General features: G+C 46.6%; 1 protein-coding gene across 1 annotated transcript in view; it reads left to right on the top strand.

Annotated features, from left to right (window-relative positions):
- Positions 1-17144, top strand: part of LOC147421333 (lipid-binding serum glycoprotein family protein) — a 55106-nt gene that overhangs the window by 26573 nt on the left and 11389 nt on the right. The gene's annotated exons all lie outside the window — the stretch shown is intronic.

Below are 17144 nucleotides of genomic sequence, written 5' to 3'. Positions count from 1 at the left end.
CCTCAAATGCTCTACGGGTAAGTCTGTCAGGAGGTAGCTCTCTCATCCTCTGGATGAAGCAAACTGTCTGGAATAGTGCCTCTACAACCATAGGTGGTGTGGCGAGCTCGGCTCTAATAATGTCATGTGGCATTGTCTTCTTGCTGCGGAGCAAGCGTGAGATCATATATACCTGTGGTCTCTCAAGCTGTGTCCATTGGTCAGCTGTCAGTCCTGGTGCCCATACTGCCGCCGAGTACATCAAGGCCGGGGTGACTAAGGTGTCGAAAAGCCATCCCTTCGTGCGGGGCTCCTGAAAGTGTGCCTGGTGGCACCTCCGCTCTAGCATGGCCAGAGTTGCATATCCTCGGGTGAGCCTGTCAACAGCAGCCTGCCTCATAGTGAAGGGTCCTGGTAGGCTGGTGAATGTGATGCCAAGGTAGACATAGGAGGTGACTACATCAACCTGTCCTCCTGCTGCTGTGAAGGTGGCGGCGCTCCTCACTGCACTGGATGTGTGAAAGATCATAACCTTGGTTTTGCCAAGGTTCACAGTCAACCCCCTGTGTGTGCTGAATTCGTCCAAGGCCTCAAGATGGCGTTGCAAGCCCTCGGGTGACTCTGAAATCAACACAATATCATCAGCATATAACATGATGTGGACCGGAGTACCTGCCAAGTCGCTCCCCTCTCCCCCTGCTCGCAGTATGTAGTCGGAGATCTCGTCGATGTATAGCCCAAAGAGGGTCGGGGAGAGTGGGCATCCTTGCTTAACACCAATGGTGCTAGCAATGGTCTCTGAAAAACCGCCTGGGCAACGAACCCGACCCGTCACCCTCTCATAGAGAGCATATATGGCCCAAATCATCTCTGTTGGTACCCCAATGCTGTGAAGGCGCTGGAAGAGTCTCTTGCGTGGGACTGTGTCAAAGGCCTTGCGGAAGTCCACAAAGCAGCAGTAAAGCCTCTTCTTCCGCGCCTTTGCCCCATCAATGAGGCAGCGCAGAACGAAGATGTGGTCAATGGTGGAGAAAGCTCGTCTGAAACCTGCCTGGCCTGGAGCTCGTAAACCCTCGATCTCTGCGTAGCAGCTGAGCTGTGCCTCAAGTACTGCTCCATATAGCTTGGCCATCGTGTGGCCAATCATGATAGTCCTGTAGTTCCCTGGGTCCAGGGTGTCGCTAGATTTGTGGATAGGCACTATGGTGTGCTGTGTCCACTCCTCTAGGAAGCCCTCCCCTATAGCCCGGTTGAAGACATGTGCAATCAACTGGGCTATAGTGGAGGCCGCATAAATGATGTGCTCACTCTGTAATCCAGTATGGTCAGCTGATCGTCTGTGCTGCATGCGGCGTATGGCCCTCTCTACCATCTCTGCTGTAAAGAAGGAGGAGCACGTGGGGCGTGGCTCGTGTGGTTGTGGGATAGGAGGCTGCCCTGACACTTCATAAAGTCGCTCTGCATAATCATGCCATATCTGTGGATCCTCAATAGCTGTAGTCGGACGTGGCTCGCGCAGGGTGCGCCATGCCGTCGCGCTATCCATGCTCATGAATAGGCGGTATAGCTCAAGCTCCTGTGCCTCTTCGAATGCTCGCCGCTTTTGGCGTGTCAGCGTCTTCATATGCCGTCTGGCCTCTCTCTCTGTGATCTCTCCTAAGGCTCGCCGTGCATGGAGGCGTCGGTATAGCTCTCTGCACTCATCATCATACGAGCGGTTCTGAGGCATAGTCCCGGGGGGGGGGAGTGCGTCCTGTGTGAGTGGTGTGTGGAAAAGAGCTAATAGCTGAAGTGTGGAGAACGGAAGAGATATGTGATGTGAGAACTGAGAGTGGTGTGGATGGGTGGAGGAGACATAGGCCATGTTCGACCTTGGCCGAGTAAATAGAGGCTAGCTCATGTGTGAAATGGATGGTGGTGTGTGGAGTGTGTGTTGTGGAGCTGTGTGGGATGGTATCTCCGGTGATGGAGAAAGAGAGGTATGTGTGGTCGGCTCCGATGGGTATGGGTGGGATGGTGAAGGATGTGATAAGGTGTGTAGCCTCCCTGGGTCCCAGGATATAGTCGACTGTACTCCCCCCTCCTTCTGCAACTCCATGTGGCATACAAGTCAGCCCCCCTGAGGTGGGCCACTGGACCATCCCGTTATAAATAACGAGACGGTGCTGGGAGCCAAGTCGAAGTAGATGTCGTCCGTAGGCTGTTACTGGAGCTCTGTCTGCTGTATCTCTCATAGTAGCCTCCTCATCTAGAGTGTGCAGTGTCTCTGGGTCCTCATGGTCATATGTCTCACACTGCTCACTGCGCGTACGAGCATTGAAGTCTCCCATAAGGAAGACTTCGCCCAGTGTGGAGTACTCCATAATCTCCTCCGTGAGGCATGTGTACGGTGACTCCTGCTCAGTAGGGGCGAATCTGGAGCATGTGGGAGCAAAGTAGCAAAGGGCAATGTAGACGATCCTGTCTCGTGAGAGCTCGAGGCGAATCCACATGTAGCGGGCCTGTGGGTCCCGGGCAACAATCTGTAGTCTGCTGTGGAGCCCCTGTCTAAAGAGTATGGCCACTCCTCCTGAGCCGCGAGTGGTGTGCTGGCGCATACATCCTCGATGTAGAGACTCCCACTGGAATCCATGTATCCGTGGTAACCCTCTCTCTGGGCTCTCGTGTGTCTCTGTAAGTAGAATGATGTCTCGACCTCTCATCACCTCCTCAAGTCTCTCTGGGTGTGTCCATAGGTCTCCATTGCAATTCCAAACCGTGACATGAATCTCCTCGTGTGTCCCACAGGCCGCGAGTCCCTATGCGATGGTCTTGCCATCAATGATAACCCTACCATCCCGATATACTGCCTTCTTCCCTTCTTTGCGGGCTTGGTGGACTCGAGGCATGCACGCGCGACGGTGATCTTGTTGCATCTTTGTGAGGTCATCGTCAAGATAAATCGGGGGGCCGTCTATCCCTCTCAAGATGACCCTCTTTCAGAGGAAGGAAGTTCGAGACTCCTCGGAGGCGAATTGGAGGATGAGAGCTCTTTTCTTTGGATCTTTGCCGGCTCTCCAAACTTTGGAGAAAGGGATCTCTTCTTACTTGTATCCCACTTTCTTGCATAAAGCTTTCCCATCGCTTTCGGGTGTAGACCCTTCTTCTTCTTTGATGCCGGTCACTCGCACATTGAGACGGTGAGCTTGTCGCATCTTCTCCTCTTCGATGGTTGTGTGTACGATGAGTACCTCATCTTTTTGGGCTTCCTCTCTTGCTACCTTCTTGATGTTCTTTTTGACCACTTCGACCCATCCTTCTTTGGTGGCCTCTAATTTGTCCTCAATGCTTGCGGTGAGGGCTTTGGTGATCTCCTCCTCGAGGGCTTCCTTAGCCTCCCCTTTAATCTCTCCTTCCTCGGGGGTGAGGGATGTGAGGGAAGCATGAAGGAGATCGATTTGTGCCTTCATCTCTTCTTGCTCTTTCCTCCATCTCTCCCTCTCCTTCTCGTTCTCCCGTTCCCTTCTCTCCTTCTCCTCTTTGAGATTTTGGATTTCCGCTCTCATGTCCTCCTTCTCTTCGTTCCATAGCTTGATGAAGGTGGCTTTCTCCTCCTTCCATATTTCTCTCTCCATCCGCCATTCTTTCATGTCCTTCTCCAATTGGGCAAGCCTCTTATTCGTGAGCATGAAGGACGTTGTCTTCGTTGTCGGTGTCGGCGTCTTGATGATGGGGGAAGACATGGTTGTCTTCGTAGCTACCCTCTCTTCATATTGTGAAGAAGAGGGGAGAAGGGGAAGAGAACACTCAGCTTGTGTGTATGCAGGGGGCAGCGGGCAGGGGATGGGGATGGGGTGTGTGTGTGCAGTGGATGGGCTGGTCGTCTTGGCGTGCAGGGAGCAGCGCACAGGGGGGGGGGGGGGGGGGGGGGCAGCGCGCAGGAGGGAGCAGCGCACAGGGGTGGGGCAGCGCGCAGGAGGGAGCAGCGCACAGGGGTGGGGCAGCGCGCAGGGGAGGCAGCGCGCAGAGAGAGAGAGAGAGAGAGAGAGAGAGAGAGAGAGAGAGAGAGAGAGAGAGAGAGAGAGAGAGAGAGAGAGAGAGAGAGAGAGAGAGAGAGAGAGACGACATGCGACACGAAGTGGCGGAGTTCCATCCCCAAGAGTATTGGCCCCAAACCTTGGTGCCCCTTTCGGTATTTCTTTATATTGCATCAACTCCGTACAAGCCGGTACTCCAGACTTTGCACCTTCTCCAGGAAGCATGCCAAAGAATGAAAAATCAAAGAAAGCATAATCATCTTCTGACTCAAAATCTGCAGCTATGTCCTTATCTTTGCCTAGTAACGAAGTATCATTTCCAAAAACTTCTTGCTTGAAATCATCTTTGTCTTCATCAATTGATTCAGGAGAAGTTAATGAATTCAAAAATTCAAAAATTATAATTTCTGCATCCGCATCGGAAATCATATTCGCTTCATAATCCACTGTGTCATGCTGCTTGACATGTACACGTGAGGCTTGAATTACTCGTTCCGCAGGATAAAGCCCGTGTAAAATCAATTCACATCCATCTTTGAACAAATTGATAGTATGTCCTCGAAAGCTAATAGTTGGATCACATTGGAATAATCAATGCTTCCCAAGAATTATGTTGTAGTAAGATAAAGGCATGACTTCAAAATCCAATGGATCTGCATGATTTTGAATCTCGAACTGCAACCGTTGAACTGTCTCATCACAAGTCAAAATTGATTCATCTACTAATTCCGCATCATATAAGTGAGATGTCTTCTGAGTTGGCAAGGAACTATCTGAGTGCTGACGAAATTATTCGAGTATCCACTGTCCACCAAAACATTGATGGATATTGAGAGTTCTAAGAAGGCTTAAAACTTGCTTTGAAAGAGGCTCCAAATCTGAAGAATTGCACTGAGCATGCTTCGTAAGAATAGTCGTATCTGCTGAGACACAAATTGTGTTGACCACAGATTTATCTTTATCTTGAGCAGAAGTTGGTTGTTCGGAATTTGATGATGTTTCCGCGTTGGAATTTCTTTTCAAATTAGATGGATTTGGTTTCTATGGACATTGATACCATCTATGGTCATCTCCACAAATTGTACATAATCCAACCTTCTTTGAAGTGAAAAGCGAGCGTTGTTTGAAGATCGGTTGCCAGGGAGAAAGTTCCGTGTAGGGCACCGATTATCGCCAAGACGTTCCACATAAGCAACTGCAGCATCTAAGGTGGTAGGGTTGTATTTGTGCACATTGTCCTTCAAGGTTGGTTCAAGCCTGTCAAAGAAACTGTGTAGTTTATCAGAGGGGCCGAGATTCTCTATCTTCATAGTTAGTTTCTGAAACTCTGTGATGTACGCGGCCAAGGAACAGACATGCGGCGAAGAGAGGACCGGGCATGAAAATCCGCATTGGCAGCTCGAAGTCGTTGCGACTAAAGAAATGCCGTGTCTTTGAGCAGAAAACTAGCAATTGCAACTTTTTTACTCTCTACTAAGTCCATGTTGGACAAGTAGACCTCCATTTTGAATAGCCATTGGTCGAGCACGCCCTTGTCGCGGGGACCATTATAGGGCTCAGGCAATTTAACATCCAATTTCTTCTTCTGTGCAACATTAAAAATTTTAATAAAGTAATTGAAGTTTGCTATTGTCTACCTCACCAATTGGATCGGGTTCGTTTTGTTCGACCACTGAAGCTTCGGAAAAAGGTGGTGGAGAAGCAGCATTAGTCGTCCGAGAAGTTGTAGGACGACTCCAAGAAGTGCTTTGCGTCTGCATCTGATCCAAACTAATGTGAAGTGATGCGAGGCTTGTGGAAAATGTGGCCATTTGTTCCTTGATCATAGCGAGGGAATCCTCTGATTGACCTTCTCCGTCCTGAGAATTCGGCATGGTTACGCCTCAAAGGGAACTCGAACAAGTGCAAGAGCAGGTTCTCGGACAGGTACTCCAAGAGGTGAAGCTATGTTTGAAACAGGTTCGGGATCTGGAGTCGGGAAATCGGAAAGAACTACCACTTCGGGTGCAGGGTTTTTTTTTTTTGAAAAAACACCTTCGGAAATCTTGTCTTGTCACGTGCACATCTAACCCTATATGTACGTGGACAAGCTACTTCATGACATGGGTTCAATTCAGTTCAGTCAGTCTAGCCTAGGAAGTGTTCTAGCACTTTTGTGAGTCTGTTCGCAGACCGTGCATGTCCAGACACTTAGAGTAGATGCATATCCCCTGGTTGCACATAGCATGACCATCAGATTTTAGTCAGAACCCATCAGGAGCATTTTTACAGTGCATAGACCTAATTTCCCTATTTTAGCCTGTAAGGTGCAGCGGAAGTGAATGTTGAACTTTGCTCAAGATGAGTGCTCCGAACTGTGCTCAAGGTTCCTTTTACTTGGGGAATGAAGGCCCCACTCTCTATGGCGAGAGCGGTCTACTATTGATTGCACAAATCTCTACAATGCTTGGACTTGTCGACGATGTCGACGACGATGAGGACGACGACAAGACGAGATGAAATCTGAAAATGCTAATGGCTGAAATCTGCAAATCTTTATCTGCTGAATTCCGACTCTATGTCGATGATGAGGTTGATGATGACGATGCGACGACGACGCGCTGAAAACGCAGATGCTGAAATCTGCGTTTTCCGGGCTGAAGCTGCAAACTTCGCGGGATCTGACCGTGCGGCGAGGAATTGCTGCGGGAAGGTGAGATCTGCGAGGTTTGGGGGTTGTTCTGCGATGCCTGACTGCTGAAAACTGAAAACGCTGATGCTACTGTGGTCTTGTCGCGATGGAACTGCAAAAACGCTGAGGTGTCTTGCAGATGCAAAAACGCTAGGGCTGAAAATGATCTTCTGTTGCAAAAACGCTAAGGTTCCTGCTGTCTTGTGGTAGCCGAGGCTGATTTGCTGAACAAAACTCTAGGGCTGGTCTTGTTCCCAAAAATGCTAGGTGTTGCAATTTGCAAAACGCTAGGCATCTTGATGGGGTTCTGCTGAGAAGTTACCTGTGAGCAAGCACTCTTGCTGCCTCTTCTGCCAGAAAGTGCTAGCGCTAGGTTTCTATATATACAAACTTATGAAATTTTCCCTACCTAGTTCCCAACAAAAGTCACTTAAAAATAATAAGTGAAAAATGTTAAAAATAGGGAAAATAGGTCTATGCACTGTAAATGCTCCTGATGGATTCTACTGGTAATGCTGATGATCATGCTGTGTGCAACTAGAGGATATGTATCTAATCTAAGTGTTTGAACATGCATGCTCTGCGAACAGACTCACAAAAGTGCCAGATCACTTCTTAAGCTATTGAATTGAACTGAACCGAACCCTTGCCATGAAGTAGCTTGTCCACGTGCACATAGGGTTAGATGTGTCACGTGTCAAAAATAGGGAAAATAGGTCTATGCACTGTAAAAATGCTCCTGATGGATTCTGATAGTAATGCTAATGATCATGTTGTGTACAACCAGAGGATATGCATCTAATCTAAGTGTCTGGACATGCATGGTCTGCGAATAGACTCACAAAAGTGCCAGATCACTTCCTAAGCTAACTGAACTGAATTGAACCGAACCCTTGCCATGAAGTAGCTTGTCCACGTGCACATAGGGTTAAATGTGTCACGTGTCAAAAATAGGGAAAATAGGTCTATGCATTGTAAAAATGCTCCTGATGGTATTTCTGATGATCATGCTGTGTGCAACCAGAGGATATGCATCTAATCTAAGAGTCTGGACATGCACGGTCTGCGAACAGACTCACAAAAGTGCCAGATCACTTCCTAAGCTAACTGAACTGAAGTGAACTGAACCCTTGCCATGAAGTAGCTTGTCCACGTGCACATAGGGTTAGATGTGTCACGTGACATCCCCTCCTTTTCAAAGTGAGGTACTGGTACGGAATTGTATGGCGTCAAGGGAGATCGCCAACAGCGTTTGGAATCCTGGGAAGGACTCTTCGTCGGCCCACTTTGATGCGTGGATCTGCAACGCTTGCTTCTTTGGGCCGCGCCGAAAGCGACACAAAGTCTCCTTCAATGCTTCAACTTCTTCTATAGTCATGCGTCTAACTTCTTCAAGAATCTCCGAGGATGAGAATTCCTGAAACCACTTTCAACACAAAACATGAACATACCCATTCCATGTAAAGTGATTGGAAAAATTCTAGTCTTCTCTAAAGACTGTGCATGCAATGTAGATGAACATATAGACGGAGTGCCAAACCGTCCATCAAACACACGCAAACAATGAAATTGAGACTTGTCTTTCTGATCTAAATCAATCAACTGTAACAAATCACAATGGAAATGCCGATGCTTGATACTCAATCCTTCCTTGTGCTCTTTCAGATAGTGTGTTATGCCAAGGAAGAGACATGGAAGGTGAATTCATCGAATGCAAACATTTCATCTTTTCATGAGTAATCCGCATACATCCGTGCTCATTCATGAGTGAAACGTGCTCAACGTACAATATGGCATGCCTATGAAAAGGGATCACATAAAGATGCTGACTAAAATAGAGGAAATGATCACAAATGAAACACTCGAACATGGCGTGCTGACGAATCATTCGAACACATAGTACTTCCTGTGAGGGTTCTTTGGACCTAGGCTCAAGAACCAAGATCGGTTCTTCGTGTTTGATCGAATCTTCCTGTGGAGGTTTTGTGGACCTCGACTCGAGAGCCAAGAGCGGTTCCTCGTGATTGATCGAATCTGCAATGAGGTTAGCTTCACTAGAGAAAGTATCCACTAAACCATCATCCTTGTGAACAATCACATCATCTTCATGCAAATCACCATGCTTGTGAGAAATCACATCTTGATTATCATGCAAATAATCATGCTTGTGAGAAATCAGATCGTGATCATCATGCAAATCATCATGCTTGTCCTTATCATCCAAATCATCATGCTCATCATTATCATGCAGCTCATCATGCTTATCATCATGCAAATCTGGTGTGTCATGCTTTAGAGAAGAAGAGACTGAGAGTGTCTCCTTTTCCTGAATCTCTTGCTAGCTTTCTATATATACAAACTTATGAAATTTGCCGTACCTAGTTCCCAACAAAAGTCACTTAAAAATAATAAGTAAAAAATGTCAAAAATAGGGAAATTAGCTGTAAAAATGCTCCTGATGGATTCTGATGGTAATGTTGATGATCATGCTATGTGCAACTAGAGGATATGCATCTAATCTAAGTGTCTGGACATGCATGGTCTGCGAACAGACTCACAAAAGTGCCGGATCACTTCCTAAGCTAACTGAACTGAACTGAACTGAACCCTTGCCATGAAGTAGCTTGTCTACATGCACATAGGGTTAGATGTGTCACGTGACATCCCCTCCTTTTCAAAGTGAGGTACTGGTACGGAACTGCATGCCGTCAAGGAAGATCGCCAACAGCGTTTGGAATCCTGGGAAGGACTCTTCGCCGTCCCACTCTGATGCCTGGGTCATGCGATACTTGAACTTCATAAAGGTCTGCAACGCTTGCTTCTTTGGGCCGCGCCGAAGGCGACACAAAGTCTCCTTCAATGCTTCAACTTCGTCGATAGTCATGCGTCTACGTTCTTCAAGAATCTCCGAGGATGAGAATTCCTGAAGCCACTTCCAACACAAAACATGAACATACCCATTCCATGTAAAGTGATTGGAAAAATTCTAGTCTTCTCTAAAGACTGTACATGCAATGTAGATGAACATATAGACGGAGTGCCAAACGGTTCATCGCACACACACAAACAATGAAATTGAAACTTGTCTTTTTGATCTAAATCAATCAACTGTAACAAATCACGATGGAAATGCCGATGCTTGATACTCAATCCTTCCTTGTGCTCTAGTAGGTGCAGCGGAATGATTGTTTGCGCTTTGCTCAAGATGAGTGCTCCGAACTGTGCTCAAGGGTTCCTTTTAGTTCTTATGGAAGGTAGAGCCTTGTGTTCTTAATGGAAAATGCTATGATCACAAACAAAGTGAATGGACACCGTTTGTGCGAGTGAATGCGACTGAGAGATAGAGAGGGAAGAGAGATACGACACCAGAGACGTAAAACCCTCCTTCGAAGGCCCCACTCTCGTTGGCGAGAGTGGTCTACTTTTGATTGCACAAAGTGGTACAATGCGGATGCAATGGACTAATGCAACTTGGGACTATCCCGACAACGACGACAACGACTTTAGGGCTGAAATCTGTGGTCTTCTAATTGCTGAAATTCGGGACTGTTTCGGTGGCTGAAAATGACTGTTTTGGCTGTGTTTTTATGGGCTGAAAATGGAGGTCTTCTGCAACCAACTCGGGCTGAATGTGCTATTGTCCAAGAAGGCTGAAAACGCTGTTCCTCTGCTGCGGAATGGGCTGAAAACAAAAACGCTGGCAGATTTGCTATCGCTAGCAAAAACGCTAGGCTGTCTGAGAACTTCTGGCGATGCCAACAATGGAAAACGCTAGGGGATCTGGTACTGCTGATGGTATGCAAAAATGCTATGCAATCTTGTGATGATGGCAATGATGCAAACTGAAAAACGCTGGGGCTGATGTGTGGCGAGGATGGGGACCAAAAAAGGCCAAGGGTGCTGGGGGTTCTGCGGGTTCTTGCTGAGAAGGTGCCTGTTGAGCGGGGAGCTCCTGCTGCCTCCTCTCTAGGAAGCGCTAACTTGGGTTTGCTTATACATTTACTTAGCAAAATTGCCCTAACTACTTTTGATGGAAAGTCACTTAAAAATAATAAGTGAAAAATGTCAAAAATAGGGAAAATATGCTAAATGCACTGGAGAATTCCCCTAACTGAATCTGATGGATTCTGAAGGGAATACTGATGATCATGCTGTGTGCAACCAGAGGATATGCATCTACACTAAGTGACTGGGCTTGCACGGTCTACGAATAAACTCACAAAAGTGTCAGATCACTTCTATTCCAGACTGACCGGACTGACTGAACCAATGATCATGCTGTAGCTTGTCCACGAACATATAGGGTTGGATGTGTCACGTGACATCCCCTCCTTTTCGAAGTGAGGTACTGGTACCGAACTGTATGGCGTCGAGGGAGATCGCCAATAGTATCCGGAATCGTGGAAGGGACTCTTTGCTGGCCCACTCTGATGTGTGGGTCGTGCGATACTTGAACTTCATAAAGGTCTGTAACGCTTGCGTCTTTGGGTTGCGCCGAAAGTGAGACAAAGTCTTCTGTGGCTCCTTCAATGCTTCAACTTCGTATAGAGTCATGCTTCTTTCTTCTTCAAGAATCTCCATGGCTGAAAATCCTGAAACCATTTCCAACACAAAAACATGAACATACCCATTCCATGTAAAGTGCGTGGATAAAAATCTTGTCTTCGCTAAAGATTGTGTATGCAATGTAGATGAACATAGAGACGGAGTGACAACCCGTTCATCAAACACATGCAAACAATGAGATCGAATCTTGTCTTTCTGATCTATATCAATCAACTGTGGCAATTCACAATGGAAATGCCCATGCTTGGTGCTCATACTTTCATGTGCTCATTCGGAAACTGTGTCATGCCAAGGAAGAGACATGGAATGTGACTTCCTTACATACATACTGTTCAACTTTTCATGAAAAATCCGCATACATTCGTGCTCATCCATGAGAGAAACGTGCTCAACATACAATATGTCATGCTTAGGAAAAGGGATCACATAACGATGTTGACTAAAATACAGGAAACGATCACGAATGAAACACTCGAACAATGCGTGCGTATCAATCATGCGAACACATAATACTTCCTGTAAGGGTTCTTTGGACCTAGGCTCGAGAGCCAAGATCTGTTCTTCTTGAATGATCGAATCGTCTTGTGGGGGTTCTTTAGACCTCGACTCGAAAGCCAAGATCGGTTCTTCGTGATTGATCGAATCTACAACGAGGTTAGCTTCGCTAGAAAAAGCATCAACTAACACATCATCCTTGTGAACAATCACATCATCTTCATGCAAATCACATCTTGATCATGCAAATCATCATGCTTGTGAGAAATCACATCTTGATCATGCAAATCATCATGCTTGTCATTGGCATCCAAATCATCATGCTTAGCAATATCATTCAAATCATCATGCTTATCTTTGTCATCCAAATCATCATGCAAATCATTGTGCTTATCATTGTCAATCAAAACATCATGCAAGTCATTTTGTCAATCAAATCATCATCATGCTTCACACAATCATGCAAATCCTGTGTATCATGCTTTGGAGAAGAAGAGACTGAGAGAGTCTCAGTCTCCTGAATCTCTTGCATCTGTGTCGGCACGGAATACAAGAGTCGCAAGAACTCTTGTATGTGTCGGTCGCGCCATTCTTGTCTTGCCTTTCTTTTGGCTTCTCTTTCTGCTTTTTCTTCTGCGTGTTAGGTGCTACGGAATGATTGTTTGCGCTTTGCTCAAGATGAGTGCTCCGAACTGTGCTCAAGGTTCCTTTTAGTTCTTATGGAAGGGAGAGCCTTCCGTTCTTAGTGGAAAGTGCTATGATCACGAACAAAGTGAATGGACAATGTGCGCGCAAGTGTATGAGACTGAGAGAAGGAGAGAGAAGAGAGATACGACACCAGAGACGTTGTAAAACCCTCCTCCAAAGGCCCCACTCTCGTCGGCGAGAGTGGTCTGGTACAATGCGTATGCAATGGACTGATGCAACTTGGACTATGCTGATGACGACGACGGTGATGACGACTTTAGGGATGAAATCTTAGATCTTCTAACTGCTGAAATTTGGGGCTGTTTCGGTGGCTGAAAATGACTGTTTTGGCTGCATTTTCGAGGGCTGAAAATGGGGATCTTCTGCAACCAATTAGGCTGAATCTGCTGCGTTTTTATGGGCTGCTGAATCTGCGTTTTTGTTTGCTGAAAATCTGCGTTTTCATCTGCTATGTTCTGGCCTGAAAAACACCAATGAGACTGCAGCGTTTTGGCTGAAAAACTCTAGTGCTTGTTTCCGGTGTCGGTCATGGGGAAAAACGCCAGGAGAAGGGGGCTTGCTGGCGATTCCAAAACGTTGAGGGCTGATGTGTCTATGGAGAGGATTTGCTTGGGAAAAACGCCAACCTGCTGTGGGAGGTAGCGCTAGCAAAAACGCTGGCTGAAGGGGGGAGGTCTCACCAAGGGAGGCTTCGAGAGGGTCTTGTTGAGAGAGGGGAAACACCTGCTTCTTGGGGGCCTGTTGTGCTCCTTGCTCATCTGCCCAATTGTGCTAACTTGGGTTTGCTTATATATTAACTTAGCAACTACTTTTGTTGAAAAGTCACTTAAAAATAATAAGTGAAAATTACAAAAAATAGGGAAAATAGGCTAAATGCACTGGAAAATTCCCCTGACTGAATCTGATGGATTCTGAAGGGAATATTGATGATCATGCTGTGTGCAACCAGAGGATATGTATCTATACTAAGTGACTGGGCATGCACGGTCTACGAATAGACTCACAAAAGTGCCAGATCACTTCTAGTCTAGACTGACTGGACTGACTGAACCCTGATCATGCTGTAGCTTGTCCACGGACACATAGGGTTGGATGTGTCACGTGACATTGCGTGTCTGTGTTTCATTTCTGCCATTCTTTCTGCATCTCTTGCTTCGCGTTCTAAATTCTGTTTCAGAAACAATTGCTCCAACGCCTCCATAGGAGTTAGTGCAATCCTTGACGTAGACGGGGAAGGGTCAGAAAAACCTCCTGGTGCGGAAAATTCTTCTTCGCCTCTCTCATGCTTATCACCTCCAAGCGAAGTATCCATTCCGCTTCGAGTGATGACCATGCTGAAGTCGTGGGTTCTTAAGTTCACGAGGAACTTGGGTTCTTGGGGGTCTTGGCTTCTTAAGTCCACGAGAAACTTGGGTTCTTGCGGGTCTTGGTTCTTGAGGTTCTTGAGGTTTTCTTTCGCTTGCAAATCGCATGGGAGAAGGATCTTCTCTTCACCCGAGTTCTACTCTTTTCTGCGGGCGCACCCCTTGGCGGCCTTGCGCTCACACCAAGGTTGCTTTTTCCCACCTCACGTCGATTGGCCGGCCGCTAAGTGCTCGGTCCGCTCTCAGTGAGTGAAAAGAGACACAAGGGGAGGCTGGACAAGCCCTTCTTTCTTGGGATTCCTGTCACTCTTCAACAAAACACGATTAGGAATCGACACGTCCAAGCGAACTTGGGTTCGTGCGACCTCAACAAGCAAAAAAATTCTTGTTGTTCTTGTGGTTCTTTCCTTGAGTGATACAGAACACTGCCAAAGCTCTGATACCAATGTTAGGTGCAGCGGAATGATTGTTTGCGCTTTGCTCAAGATGAGTGCTCCGAACTATGCTCAAGGGTTCCTTTTAGTTCTTATGGAAGGTAGAGCCTTCCGTTCTTAATGGAAAATGCTATGATCACAAACAAAGTGAATGGACACCGTGCGTGTGAGTGAATGAGACTTAGAGATAGAGAGAGAAGAGAGATACGACACCAGAGACGTTGTAAAACCCTCCTCCGAAGGCCCACTCTCGTCGGCGAGAGTGGTCTACTTTTGATTGCACAAAGTGGTACAATGCGGATGCAATGGACTGATGCAACTTGGGACTATGCCGATGACGACGACGGAGATGACGACGACGACTCTAGGGCTGAAATTGTGGTCTTCTAATTGCTGAAATTTGGGATTGTTTCAGTGGCTGAAAATGACTGTTTTGGCTGCATTTTTTTGGGCTGAAAATGGAGGTCTTCTGCAACCAACTAGGGCTGAATCTGCTACTGTCCAAGAAGGCTGAAAACGCTGTTCCTCTGTTGAGGAATGGGCTGAAAACAAAAACGCTGGCAAATTTGCTATCGCTAGCAAAAATGCTAGGCTGTCTGAGAACTTTCGGCGATGGTAGCAATGGAAAATGCTAGGGGATCTGGTACTGCTGATGGTATTCAAAAACGCTATGCAATCTTGTGATGATGGCAATGATGCAAAGTGAAAAACGCTGGGGTTGATGTGTGGTGAGGATGGGGACCAAAAATGCCAAGGGTGCTGGGGTTTCTGCGGGTTCTTGCTGAGAAGGTGCCTGTTGAGCGGGGAGATCCTGCTGCCTTCTCTCCAGAAAGTGCTAACTTGGGTTTGCTTATATATTAACTTAGCAAAATTGCCCTACCTACTTTTGTTGGAAAGTCACTTAAAAATAATAAGTGAAAAATGTCAAAAATAGGGAAAATCGGCTAAATGCACTGGAAAATTCCCCTGATTGAATTTGATGGATTCTGAAGGGAATACTGATGATCATGCTGTGTGCAACCAGAGGATATGCATCTACACTAAGTGACTGGGCATGCACGGTCTACGAATAGACTCACAAAAGTGCCAGATCACTTCTATTCTAGAGTGACTGAACCGATGATCATGCTGTAGCTTGTCCACGGACACATAAGGTTGGATGTGTCACGTGACATGCTCTTTCGGATACTGTGTCATGCCAAGGAAGAGACATGGAATGTGAATTCCTTGAATGCAAACATTCCATCGTTTCATGAGTAGTCCGCATACATCCGTGCTCATTTATGAGTGAAACGTGCTCAACGTACAATATGGCATGCCTATGAAAAGGGATCACATAAAGACGTTGACTAAAATACAGGAAATGATCACGAATGAAACACTCGAACAATGCGTGCTAACGAATTATTCGAACACATAGTACTTCCTGTGAGGGTTCTTTGGACCTAGGCTCAAGAGCCAAGATCGGTTCTTCGTGTTTGATCGAATCTTCCTGTGGGGGTTCTGTGGACCTCGACTCCAGAGCCAAGAGCGGTTCTTCGTGATTGATCGAATCTGCAATGAGGTTAGCTTCACTAGAGAAAGTATCCACTAAACCATCATCCTTGTGAACATCATGATCATCATGCAAATCATCATGCTTGTGAGAAATCACATCGTGATCATCATGCTTGTCCTTATCATCCAAACCATCATGCTCATCATTATCATGCAATTCATCATGCTTATCATCATGCAAATCCGGTGTGTCATGCTTTAGAGAAGAAGAGACTGAGAGAGTCTCCTTTTCCCGAATCTCTTGCATTTGTGCCTGAACTTGAGAAAAGAATCGAAACAAGGCGGCTTTCCTTCGTTGTGATCATGCTCGATGGCTGCCATTCTTTCTTCTTGTTCACGTTCTATTTCTGCTTTTCTTGCTTCGCGTTCTAACTTCCTGTCCATCATCATTTGCTCCAACTCCTCCATAGGAGTTACTGCAATCCTTGGCGTAGATGGGGAAGTGGGAGGGTCGGAAAAACCTCCTGGTGGGGAAAACTCTTCTTCGCCACTCCCATTCTCACCACCTCCAAGCGAAGTATCCATTCCGCTTCGAGTGATGACCATCCATTGAAGTCTTTGGTTCTAAAGTTCACGAGGAACTTGGGTTCTTGAGGTTCTTGAGTTCTTGAAGTTCTTGAGGGTCTTGAGGTTCTTCTTTAGCGTGCAATCTGTGTTAGAGAAGGATCTTCTCTTCATTTGAGCTCCTCTTTCTCGCGGGCGCACCCCTTAGCGGCCTTCCGCTCACACCAAGGTTGCTTTTTCCCACCTGATGTCGATTGGCCCACCTAGGTGCACGGTCCGCTCTCAATGAGTGAAAAGAGGCACAAGGAGAGGCTGAAGAAGCCCTTCTTTGTTGGGTTTCCTGTCACTCTTCAAAAACACGATTAGGAATCGACATGCCCAAGAGGTCTTGGGTTACGTGCGACCGCAACAAGCAAAAAAAATTCTGTGGTTCTTTCCTTGAGTGATACACAACACTGCCAAAGCTCTGATACCAATGTAAGGTGCAGCGGAAGTGAATGTTGAACTTTGCTCAAGAGGAGTGCTCCGAACTGTGCTCAAGGTTCCTTTTACTTAGGGAAGGAAGAGCCTTCCGTTCCTTTAGTGAGAGAGTGCAATGGACACAGACAAAATGGATAAACACTGTGAATGAAGGTGCTGAGACTGAGAGATAGAGAGAGAAGAATACGACACGAGAATGTTGTCAAAACCCTCCTCCGAAGGCCCCACTCTCTATGGCGAGAGCGGTCTACTATTGATTGCACAAATCTCTACAATGCTTGGACTTGCCGATGATGTCGACGACAACAAGACGAGCTGAAATCTGAAAATGCTAATGGCTGAAATCTGCAAATCTTTATCTGTTGAATTC

The sequence above is a fragment of the Adiantum capillus-veneris genome, chromosome 28 (assembly GCF_014529385.1).
Source record: "Adiantum capillus-veneris isolate H3 chromosome 28, ASM1452938v2, whole genome shotgun sequence".
Classification (NCBI taxonomy): Eukaryota; Viridiplantae; Streptophyta; class Polypodiopsida; order Polypodiales; family Pteridaceae; genus Adiantum; species Adiantum capillus-veneris.
This window is presented reverse-complemented; position numbering and strand designations above follow the sequence as displayed.